The sequence below is a fragment of the Balaenoptera acutorostrata genome, chromosome 5 (genome assembly GCF_949987535.1).
Source record: "Balaenoptera acutorostrata chromosome 5, mBalAcu1.1, whole genome shotgun sequence".
NCBI lineage: Eukaryota > Metazoa > Chordata > Mammalia > Artiodactyla > Balaenopteridae > Balaenoptera > Balaenoptera acutorostrata.
This window is the reverse complement of record NC_080068.1, coordinates 95,794,884-95,808,169: the sequence shown is the minus strand read 5'-3', so window position 1 is coordinate 95,808,169 and position 13,286 is coordinate 95,794,884. Positions and strand designations below refer to the sequence as shown.

The following is a 13,286-nucleotide window of genomic DNA, read 5'->3' as shown; positions in this document are numbered from 1 at the left end:
AGTTTAAAGACACAACATGAAGAAGGAGAAGGAAAAGAGTCCACTTTAATCCCATTTCATTCCAACATGAGACATCTATTCCTATGAGGCCAGTCTCTTAAATATACCCTGTGCTTCCCATGCCATTGTTCCCCTTCATTTCCTCCTAACCATTCTTCAAGATCCTACCAATATCCTCACCTCCCTCATGAAGTTTCCCTGACAATTCCAGCCCACTCTACTCTCACCCTTTTATGAAATCTTATTGCTCTTATAACCTGTACCACAAAATTAGGCATTTAATTATATATTACCTTGTATTGTTTTCTGACTGTGTCATGGGTATCTTCTTACCCATGCTAGCTTGTAACTTCTCAGCAAAGGACCAAGTCTCATGTGTTTCTGTTCCACCTTTAGCATTTAGAAAATACAGGCATATGACAGGTGCTCAAAGAATAATTGTTAATTGACTAAAGGACTTTTCTAGGCTTATTATAACTCTTTAGCTCTACAAAATTAAAAAAGCACAGAGAACAAGACCAAAGATACCCATATTATGACCCCAAATGATAAAGCCATTCAATATATCTGGACTCTGACAACTACTGAGATATCTTGTTGATAGAGTAAACAGTAGTGGTGAATTAAAGGACCATCCAAAGCAGTTCCCATACATTTTGAATCTGAGAGTGAGTTTTCACTATCTACTGAGTAGAATAGTTTTGTTTTGTTTTTTTTTAATGTATTTGAGTTTTATTCCACCATTTACTTAAGTTGTGTTGGCATCAACCTTTTGGTATCCATTGCCTCAAAGTAAATCAAGCGGGTCAGAAGGGTTAATTTGTGATGGAGTGTTAACCTGTTTCACACATGGATTGGATCCCCACGGGACTAAGACAAGAGGCTTTGATTAGGAAGTTTTTATTCTTGGAAAATTCTGTAAAGTTCTTTTATCTCATTTTAAGAAAAAGTGCACTTCTTTGAGGAAGTTATCACTGGGATCTTGGAAATCATCTAGTCTAGCCTTCTCATTTATAGACAAGAGGCCCTGGCAGTTACATAACACAGCTAATGTCACAAGGGTCCCTTTGCCAGTTAATTGAAAGTTCAAAAACATTGTTTTTACTACTTGACTCATTTATCTGCTAGTATTTAGATAAGCACCACAAAGCCAAAATTCACATGTTTTGTAATCAGAGTTTTGGGAGCTTAAACTCCAGTTTTGTTACTTCGTAGTTATGTGACTCTAAGTAAATATAATGCCTTCAGTTTCCTCATGGGTGAAATGGACTAAGCAATATTTATTTCTCAGGATTCTTGTTAAGAATTCATTGTCTCTTATAAGAAATGTGCTTAACACTATTCAGAAAAACACAAGATTATAAAGAATAAGTTACTCTCTATATGGGAGCCATTCTTTTTTAATCATAATATAATAATATTATAATCATCATAATTGTTAACCTCAAATTTAGTGTAGGGCATATATTATTGATTAAAGTGTAATAAAACTAGTGAAATTTTAGAACTAGACTAAGATGCCATAGTAGCATAGAAGGGGGAACCTCACAAAACCTAAATATCAGAAAGTATACTTAGAGTAGAGGATTCTTATTATGAGTCTTAGAGATTAAAAGAAGTCATTCATAGGGACTCTGGAAATAAGGTGGTTGGGTATATTTAGATTCTAGATACATTTATCAGGAGGGAATATGGTAGAGTGGAGAGTATGACATTAGGACATTAGTGAAAGTTATTTCAGTAAAATAAGGACACATGTTAGGAAAGATAGGGCAGATGGAATTCTTTTGAGAAAAGGTCACACTTTGTGATTGACTGGAATGAGTCAATTACTGAGGAAAAAGAGTTGAAGATGATTCTCAAGTGTCTAGTTTGGGAAACTAAGTATATAGTGAAATGATGAGTTTACGTTGGGCCAGTAGGAACTTGAGGTGTGTTACCGGGAAATGCTTCTTCCTACTTCTTGTATGTCTTGCCATGAAGAGAAAATTCCCCTAGTATGACACTTCCAGCTTCTCTCTCTCCCTTTATACACTCTGCCCTTGGGGAGATGAATGATTTCTTTGGTGAAACTGGGAAAAGTTACATGGGCAGAGTTACTCCTTCATTAGGAAGCAACCTGCCTATGGAGAGCATGGTCTCTCCTCTTTTACTCCATACTGTAGACCTGTATGTTGTGTAGGAGCCTGCCCTTTGGAGAACAAACTGCCCCAGTCCAGATTAATTTGTGGTTCATATTAGCAGTTCCACATACCCATATTTGTAAGTCATGTGTCCTAACCTAATCATGGTTTGACTTTCGTCTTTACTCCTTATTTCTGAGATTTCTTAGTGCTGAGGCCGGAAAGAAGAGTGTACCTTATTGAAGACTCTTCAGAGACCACACAACAAGGCCATCTTTCTGAACTTTCCATGATTTTACCAACACATCTGAGACTCCCTTTGGCATCTCGCACAACTGACTCATTTAAATTTTTAAACGTTGAGCCATCTATAATATAAGCATGTCATATGCTTTTATATTCCTCCAAAGTACATAATAAATGCTTAATAGGTATCTGTGGAGTTTACATATTTCAAATTAGGAGGGAAAAATAATTATCCTGACTGAAAAGATTGTTTTAGAGAAATTTAGAGATATTAATTCATTGAATTAGTAGTTTGTGAACTGCCCCCTTTCAAGTTTTGCCGAACTGGATTGCCTTTCCCATGACAGACCTTTCTCTTTCTTGTCAATGAACCTAAGTTCATGCTCTATGTGGTAGGTGGGATAATAAACCTCTAAAGATTACCACACCTTAATTCCCAGACCCTGTGAATATGTTGTTACATGGTGAGGGGGAATTAATGTTGCAGATGTAATTACAGTTGCTAATTAGTTGACTATAAATTAAGGAGATTATTCTGGACTATCTGGGTGGCTCCACTGTAATCACAAGAGTCCTTATAAGTGAAAAAGGAAGGCAGGAGAGTTCGAGTCAAAGAAGATGTGCTAGCAGAAGCAGAAGGTAAAACGATGCAATTGGCTTTGAACATAGAAGGGAGGCATAAGTCAAGGGATGGGCACAGACTCTGGAAGCTTGGAAAAGTAGCAAAAATATGTTCATCCATAGAGCCTTTGGAAAGGAATGTACCCTGATAACATTTAATTTTAGCCCATGAGACCCATTTCAGATTTCTGAACTGCAGAACTGTAAGATAATGAATTTGTGTTGTTTTAAGCCACTAAATTTGTGGTGATTTGTTATAGCAGCAATAGAAAACTAATGTGCTCTGCAACTCACCCTGCAAGTTCTCCCTCTCTTCTCTGAGTGGCAGTCTATAGATGGATCGACTCCCACCCAGACTGCCTGAGATGAACCTTGGCTCCTCCACTTTTCCATTTGCTCATTCGGTGACCACAGGCAAGTTAGTTAACTTTTGAACCACTATTTCCTTGTCTGTAAAATGAGGATTATAATACCTTCCTTGTAGGGCTGTTGAGTAGATTAAATTAGTTAATACATGTGAAAGCATTTAGAACAGTAGGGACATAGTAAACACTATAAAAGTGTATGCTATTATTCAGTATTATGTCTAACTCTACAAATTATTTCATAACCAGTTCAAATCTCACCTCTTCCATAAAAAATGCCTATCCCTTCTCTTCCTTTTCTAGACAATCAAATCTCTCTTCCTTAAATCCACAGAAGGCTTTGTATTTATAACTTTTTAATTGAACTTGGCTTTCTAAATTTTATTTAATCACTTTTGTAATTAAAGTGATAAATCACTTTTTGTTGAATTGTCTATCCTAAGATACAAGATCCTACAAAAAGTCATTGATATGTGTTTTGTTTGTTTATTTTACTTTATTTATGTTAATCTTGTTATTCCCATAGTTTCTGAGCCAGTGTTCCGCATATCATAGGTGTTCAATAAACATATTTTGAGCTACCAATGGTGTTTTCCACTGGTACCAATTTCAAGAAACAAACTAAATCACCCGCCATTCAGCCAAGCAACACCCATACAAAGTATTAATCAAAGCTTAAAAGAGTGTCACTAAATTAACACAAAATATTCTCTGCAGTTATTTAGGAGGGGGGCTCAGACTTTTTAGGAATTCACTCTAGATGTTCAACTTTAATTTAAATCACATGTTGGATCAAGTATGTTTTTTAAAATTATTTGCCCATAAAGTCTGTTTTCTGTAGTCCACTCTGAAGGTTATCTCTTTGATAAGGAAGCATGATGCACTGTGGGGCCTGAATTTAGTTCTGTGCAAAGACTTGCCTGGAGTTAGCATTTCTGAACTTCTAGGATCTCTCAATTAACACTGGAGTATGTTATCAAGTTGACTGCAGAGGATTTTCTGGTGGCAATAGTAAGCGGATAGTGTTTCAGAAACAGAATTTTTTAAAAGTACAAATGTAATTGCCACAGGTATCAATATTTTAAGTTCTAAAATTAAAATTCCCATTAGTGGCTATATTCATTTTCTTGTATATATCTACAGTTAACCTCAAAACATTATTAATTATTGTAGGGTTATTATATCCTGTCATGGCACAAGAAATGAAATCCAACTGAGGTCAACTGCCATTAACCTTGATGGTATTTTTTGTAATACCAAACAATTACTCTCCAAACAGTTCTAAATTTTGTTAAAACTATGGAAGGAAAAGTTATTTCTTGAGTGGAGGGAAAATTAAATCTTCTAAACAATACAAACTCTTATTTAGAAGCTCTAATAAGATTGCCAATTCACATGGTTCTGCTTTTGTGTCATTATTTTGAAATTCCAGTATAATACTTGACAAAATATTATAGACATATAAAAGACAAAATGTCTTTACTTACATCATATGCATGCTATACTGAGGAAAGAACATTCATTGAAGAGCTCACTGACTTTTGAGAAGGTAATTAGGGAACTTTTTATAGAAAACAAAAACCATAATGGCTCATACATTAAGATATTGAAGACAATATTTGAAGTGAGCATTCTTTATAAATGAAGGAACTGTGTCTTCAGTTTGCAAACTTTTCAAAGCTCTAGGTCAAATGAAGAGATACATCTTCCTTTCTGATGCCACTAATTTCACACTCAGAAATTAATTTTCCTTTCAGAAGGCAGATCACTGATACTGTCATTGATATGCAATCTACTCTTTTATGTTGTTGTTATTGAAATACAATTGACTTACAATATTATATTAGTTTCAGATATATGACATAGTGATTTGATATTCTTATATATTACAAAATGATCACCACTATGAGTCTATTTACATATATTTCCATGTCACAATATTATTGACTATATTCCCTATGCTGTACATTACATCCAACCCCGTGACTTGTTATTTAAGTCTACTCTTTTTAGTGGGTTGAATTGATCTGCTAATGCAGAAACTGACTTTCTCAGATATGTTTAGCCTTTGGTGTAAGTGACTTTTTTTCAATTTCTCTTTGCTGTTTTAGAAATAACTGTAATGATTTTTTCTCAAACTGATTTTTAAGTGTTTAAAGGAAAACAAGGGTTGATAGCTCATCAAGACACATGAGACTCCCCTAAGAGCTGACAACTCCCATTTTGATAATGCATTAGCCAAACACTTCCATTTCCACTGGAGGGTGTTATTAGGGGCACTTAAGCAAAGAAAGCTACTAAAAGCAAAAACACCCCAGAGAGTTTCTGTAAAGGCTTTGCCCCATGTTTTAAAATGATATATCACTCAGAGAGCAACCCCACTAACAGATTATTTGGATTATGATGAGTTATGATGAACTCAAGCCTCTAATATTCTAACCCAACAACTTGCTTTATCACATCAATATCACAGACATCTGCCTTAAAGATCTTACTTCCTCTTCTCTTGGATACCACTGAGATTTACAGCATCTGGGGCATCTGAGGCAGAAGTAATAAAGTCTTATAGGAAAAAAACTGTTACATAAAGTCATTATCAGAAATGAAGAAATGATGTGAAATGAGTGAAGCCAAGATTACCATTTCAATTAGAGCTGAAGAAAATGGCTGTAAATCTGGTCTCCTCTGGGGGAAAATGTGCTTATAACTAATGTGCATTGAATACTTTTGAGAGAAATGACTGTGGAGTTCCTGTGTGCCACATTCTATGCCATGATAGATAAATAAATATAAAAATTATAGATATAAATAATTTCATGTAAGCGCTAAAGTAACGATGTTTTAGCCATTGCCACTGCCACTTTAAAGACACTCCCAGAGTAGCATAGCTAGTAAGTCATTTAGGTGGGATTTGAATGCAGGTCTCATTGGTTTCAAAGTCTGTGGTTTTTATTCTACATCACATTGGTCATTCTTTTGTTCTCCTCTTTACTTCTCTCTCTGTTTCTCACTCAGGCAAAGGTAAGAACTGACTACACGTGAAGACTCTTCTTAGCCTCATCAAATATTTTTATCCCCATTCAGAATTCCGATTCATTCTCTCTCTCTCCTTCCTTCTCCCCCTAAACAGCTAGCCTTTGATTGAATCATGACTCTCCCAAAAGATATGCCCGGGTCTTAACCCCAGAAGTTGTTGACTGTTACCTTATTCAGAAAATGGGTCTTTGCATATGTGATTAAGTTGAAGATTTTAAGAGAAGGAGCTTATTGTGAAGTATCTAGATAGTCCCTAAATGTAATCACACATCTTCCTATACGAGAGAGATAGCTGTCTCCCTCTGAGTTTCTTGATCCAGAGGGACAAGATACCAGAAGAAGGGGAGGTAAAGCAACCACAGAGACAGAGCTTGGAGTAAGGCAGTCACAAGCCAAGAAGCACCTGGAGCCACCAGAAGCTGGAAGGGCAAAGAATGGATTGTCCTATAGAGCCCCTGGAGGGAGTGTGGCCCTGTTGACACCTTGATTTCAGACTTCTGGCTTCCACATCTGTGAACAAATACGTTTCTGTTGTTGTAAGCCAGAAAGTTTGTAGTACTTTGTTGTGACAGCCACAGAAACTAATATAACTCTCCTCTTTTAAAATTCTGAAATCGGTGGCAGGGGAAATTGCAGTGTAAATACAGCACAGTGCTGACTTCTAGCCTGTGAAGTAATAGCAAATACAGATATACTTTAGGAAATATAGGCGCATTTTACCTCTGCATAAACCTATAAAACTCCTGACGGTTACACAGCCTGGCTTCTTCCACCTTCTTGTCCCACAAGGTAATCTCCTGATTGCTGGAACATAGCCCGTGATCAATAGATATTTGTTGAGCAAATCAACCTGACTGCAGTGTCTCCAGCAGAACTGGAACATTTCAAGAAGGAATAAAATTTTATTTTATTTATTTTAATTAATTCTGAGAGGAGAGTTAATTCTTGCCTGAATTCTCTTGGACACGCTAACAACTGCTCTGACACGCATGGGCATGTCAGAACTAGCCAGCCTTTGTAACGTGAAGAAAAGAAGAGGTAGGTAAGAGATGCAATGCTTAATGTGGAGAGTCTCAGAGTGCGGTGTCAATCGTGACTTAGTCATCAAAGGTAAACTCATACATATTTTAATATATTAAACTAGATTTTTTTCAGACATCTTTAAAACGTGAGAGAACTGGGAATGGCAGGGCATATATAAATCTAAATGGCATTACATGGGAATATTCTCCCATGTTATTTGGAAAGTTATGAGACATAAAATCAGATCCGGGAATAGATTGGGTGGTTTTCAGTGTGGCTCCTCTACACCCAGGCAGCTAATTGCCCAGAATGCACCAGGTCCACCATCCTGGGGCTTTACAGTCAAAGTCCATTTTTACTAGTGGGTACCTGGTAGGACCAGCTGTCAAATATTTTTAACGTCATTTCAATTCATCCATTTTCTCTAGAATAGACATTCCCTTCTTTCCATCGCCAGTGTTGTGGCTTCAGTCCCTGATTCTGTTTGGATCCTTGTTTCCCACTTGGATGTCCAAAACTGCTTCTTCGGAGACCCCTCTTTCTACAGAAATTCTTAACACAAAATTTCTGGAAACTCAACTCAAACATATAATTCCTCTATTAAAATGTATAAATACATGAAGACCACATACAGAAAAAGTCACCACTTGTGGTTTCCTATCACCCACAAGATTAAATATAGATCTCATTATATATACATATGTAAATAATATGCCTAATTATATATATATAATTATATATGCACATACACATATACACACTTAAATATATTACATCTATATTTGATAATATTTATATTATATAATAATAATGTCAATATTAAAACTATATATTCTATATATTAATTTGAACCCCATCTACCTCTGCTGCTACCTCTGCCTTTTCTTTGGAGTCTACTTTGTAGCCATGCATACTTCTCATGGCTTTTTGAAATCACCAGACAATTTCCTGGCTCTATAGCAAGATTACTGTATAAACCTCTTCCGTCCCTTCTCATTGTCCATAAGCCCAGTAATATCTGGCCCCACTTATCTCACAGCCTTATCTTTCACTACTCTCTCTCCCTCTCTGTGTTCCAGCACTACTAACCTTTCCATTACTCAAATGTGTCAGGAAACAGGCTTGGAATGTAGGGATGCACTGGTGAGGCCAAACCGGAAGACATCTATTCTGATTGATCTGGGCATCTGCTTTATTTGATTGGTTGGTTTGGGCTCCTCAAAAGGCAGAGTCTGAGGTAATGAACTGGATACAAGTAGTTTATTGGAGGGCTTCCCTGGTGGCACAGTGGTTGAGAATCTGCCTGCCAATGCAGGGGACACGGGTTCGAGCCCTGGTCTGGGAAGATCCCACATGCCGCAGAGCAACTAGGCCCGTGAGCCACAACTACTGAGCCTGCGCGTCTGGAGCCTGTGCTCCGCAACAAGAGAGGCCACAATAGTGAGAGGACCGCGCACCGCAATGAAGAGTGGCCCCCGCTTGCCGCAACTAGAGAAGGCCCTAGCACAGAAACGAAGACCCAACATAGCAATCAATCAATCAATCAATCAACAAATATTGGAGAGGTGATTTCAGGAAGCAGGAGTGAGGAAGCAGTGAGAGTGATACAAGGATGGAGAAAAACCAACATAAATGTGCCTTGCCAAGGTTGCTGCTGAGAAATCAGAAGTTCACATATGCTAAGACTTCTGAGATGCCTGTGGAATGCTCCCAGATGTATCCAGAAAAATAAAGCTTCGATTCTTCCATCAATGACTGAGTTTGTTGATTTCTTGCCACTTTCAGGCTGTATTTGTAGACAGGCTAAGGGAGCTCCAGTGACACCACCCCAGGCCAGGAGGCTGACTCAGAAAGATATGCAGTGAGCAATGAAGTAAAACCCTGAGATTGCAAGGTGAGTCTGAGCTCCTGTGGAATTGTTGCTAATGTTAAGGATGGTCTGAGAGAGGCACTGGAGGAGTCTTCTTTAAACTTGTGTCATAAAGATTGCTAAAACTTTAAAATATTACCTTTGCCTTTACATATGTTCATCCTTTATCTCAGGAATCTCTTACTTTCCTTGAAAACTCCTCATATCCTTGAAGATATATATCAATGTCCCCACCAGAGACATATGACCAGTTTGCCCTTCATAGGGATTCTCCAGGTGTAGCTGGGCCTATGGGATTTGAGCATAAATTATGTGCTCAACATCCAGATCATGCCCTCCATCACCTCTGCTCCCTTCCGGTGCACTGAAGCATGGGTATTGTGGTGGGAAGCCAGGCTCCATCATATAGATTTAACGGAGTAACAAAGTTATAAAAATCTAGATCCTTGCATGACTTGGTGGAGCAGAGCAGTCTTATTCTTCCCACCTACCCACCCTTGAGATGCATAATGATTCTATATTGTAAAGTCAAACTTATTTTAGTCTTATTCAGACTAAAATAAGGACATGGCTAAACCCATGTCCTAATTCATGTGATTCTTGTATGACATTGTTTCCTGCTCTCCACTTCCACCACGTTCTAGTTCCACCTTCTGTCATGTTGTATTGCAGTTATCTGTTTAAATGCCTGTTTCCATCACTACACTGCAAGTCCTTGATGGCAGTGGCAGTGTCATCTCTGCACCATGAGTGCCTGGCAATGATTAGATTTACAATACATTTGCTTATAAGTAATGTAATTTAAAAACTTTAAAGAATTATTCAGATAGTAAAGCTATAATAGATGCAATTATGAATATATGATACATAATCATTCACTGGGCTGCTTGCTATACTTTTTCTCATGAAGCATAATTTTACACATTAATGCTCAATGAAATGCTTCCTATGAAGCATACTTTTACATATAACACAACTCTGAGACGCATCCCTGCACCTTCCCTTTCCCCCTTTCCACCTGTTACAATTAGGAAAGTGGTCCTTCTCTAAGCTAAGAGAAATTCCTCTACCTTTCTCTAGATCCTCTCTCTTTTATTCTTTCTTCTTAAGACCCTATGCTTTCTCTTTTTAAGTCCTTCAAGTTCCTTGAAACAACCGGCTCAAGTCTCTCTCAAACAATGAAAGGAAATGCTCTTTACCCCATTCAGGTGACAACCTCTTTGTATTTGTTATAGTTTCAAAACAGCTAGTTCACTTTTTGAATACCATGGCTTTCCTGGTTACTTAAATCTAAAATCTTAAATGTCTCCACTTCACTTGCTGTCTCCATTTCCTTACTCCTCCCTGAGTTCACAACGCAATGCCCGCTTTATTTAGAAATAAAGCAGGCTTTATTTCTAGTAATCTACAAACACGACTCTTAAGAAAATCTCTCAAAATACAACAAATTTCAGTTATCATCATATATATGTGTCAGCGACACTCAACACAATTCACTTCTCCCTTGAAACAGTCATAGTGTCCTGGCCTCCTTTTATTCTTCCTCTCTTTGTAGCCACTCTTCCTCAATGTATTATTCTAGCTTTTCCTTATTAGACATTTAAAGTTGAAAATCCTCAGGACTCATATTTTTCTTCTCACTCAACATAATCTCAGTAGCTCACTTTTTGTATACCATGGCTTTCCTGGTTACTTAAATCCAAAATCTTAAATGTCTATCACTGCACGGATCTTACGTCTAAGTTCCAGAAATTTTCAATCAAATGTGTACTAGTTGTCTCACTAGCAACTCAAATCCACAAGCTATTGCTACTTGAAAATTGGCCTCCTTCAGGGATCTGACACAGGAAATGGTATCATAATTCACCTTATTCTTCAAGCCAGAAAAGTAAGAGTCTTACATGATTTCTCATTCTTCCACTTAGAATGACGAAACATCCTGATTTGCCTGCAACTGAGGGGTTTCCTGGGATGTGAAACTTTCAGTACAAAAATTGTGATGATCCTTGTCAAATCAGGATGGTTGGTGACCCTCATACATGGCACCAAATCCTGTGGACTCTACCACCTAAAAATGTCTTGTAGCTGTCCCATTATTTCCATGCGCAGGATTACTTATTGAATTCACTACATGAATCCATTCTGGCCCTCCATCCCCTACCTTCCAAATACCTTCTGCACACTGTGACAACAAGATCTTAATGAAAAACATGATTATTATGTAAAGCTCTTCCATCCCTTCTTATTATCCATGAGATAAGACCCACTAATATTTGGCTCCACACGTCTACCAGCCTCATCTTTCATCACTCCCTCTCCCTCTCTGTGTTCCAGCACTACTAACCTTCCCGTTACTCAAATGTGTCAGGAAACAGGCCTGGAATGATTTCTCCTTCCTCCTTCTCCCATATTAACTCCTCATCTTAACAGGTCTCAGATTCAATGTCATTTCCTCAAGACACGTTTCCTTTTTGCCCAGATATGATCAGGCACGTATTTTTCTCCCTGCTGTTGGAAGCTACACTTCTTCACAGAACTCAGCAACATTGATTATTTGTTCAGTGTCTATCTTTCCAGCCAAACTAGAAGCTCCAAGAGGCCTGTGTTCTTGTTTTATCCTCTTACTCACAATTGTATCCCCAGGGCCCCTCTCAGTGCTGAGAATGCAACAAATATTTGTGAAATGAATGAATACATATTTGAAAATAGAATGTTTCTATGTATGTTGTGACATCCAATTGTAATAGATATCTTAGTTAAAAATGAAATTATATTAAGAAAGGAAATTAAGGTCATTATCCCTCATAAAATTTTAGCAAGTTTTATCATATTCCATTGAATAAGATTTCAACGATTGTAACAGTTGTCATTATTTTAAGTACAATTAAGAAAGACAAATAATGCTGGAAAATAAACCATGAAATGCTGTTGACTAAAAGACACATCCAGCTTTTGGATGTTAAAAAGTGAAAAAATGGATAAGATCACAAGGCAACAAGTACCAAAACATATCTCAGATCCACACACTTCTCTCCATACTCCCCACTCCTTCCTTGGTCCATGGAACCATCACCTCATTCCTGAGATATTGAAGGTGTAGTTTCCTAACTGGTATCTTCCCTTGCATTTTTCAACCTCTAGTTCATTCTCCACTCGTCCAGAGTGACCATTTCAAAATGCAGACTTGATTACACTACACAAACCCCTGCATGACCTCATCCCCGCTATTTCTTCTGTGTCACATCACATGCATTTCCTCTTACTTTATATTCTTCTGATAAGGTTTCTAAAATATGCCACCTCTTTCATTCACCCAGACTATTCTTCAACTCACTGTCCTCACTGCTTCTCCAGCTCCTCATCTTACAGGTTTCAGTATAAACATACTTTCCCCAGAAAGATGTTCTGTGATCCTACCATTGTAAATCAGCAGTCCCCCAACCTCCACCTCTGCCGTTATTCTTTTTCAAACATACACCCTGTTGTCTTCCTTTGTGGCCCTCATCTCAAGCTTTAATCTATATTTACTTGTGTTTTTAAGTGTATAATGCCTGTCTCTTTCACTGAAATTTGAGTACCGTAAGCATAGCTATCAAGATGTCATTTGGCATCACATACGAGAACATGACAAAAATTGAGGTGCTAAATGATTATTTATTGAATGAATGAGGCAATGGAACAGACACATTTTGCCAAAACAAGGACAATAAGAAGCCCAGTGGATAGTTCTGAGGCACTGCGTGCTTCTGAAAAGGAGCAATATGTATCCCCAAAAGTTAGGTAGGGGATAGAGATAAACTTGCCTTCCAAAGGATTTGTTTAAGGACAATGCACATTGTACTATTTCAGGTGACTTAGGACCTTCTATTTAAAAACAAAAAGTATTTTTTATTGTTTTATTTTTCTCCCAGATATTTTCAAATTATTTTAATCATAGTTTAAGTGTAATAATTTTATTTTTTCCAAAAAAAATTTTTTTAAAACTCTCACAAATGCATTTAT

General features: G+C 37.4%; 1 protein-coding gene across 3 annotated transcripts in view; it reads right to left on the bottom strand.

Moving 5' to 3' along the window:
- The window catches only part of KCNIP4 (potassium voltage-gated channel interacting protein 4), a 526,085-nt gene that overhangs the window by 326,951 nt on the left and 185,848 nt on the right, over nucleotides 1–13,286 (bottom strand). The gene's annotated exons all lie outside the window — the stretch shown is intronic.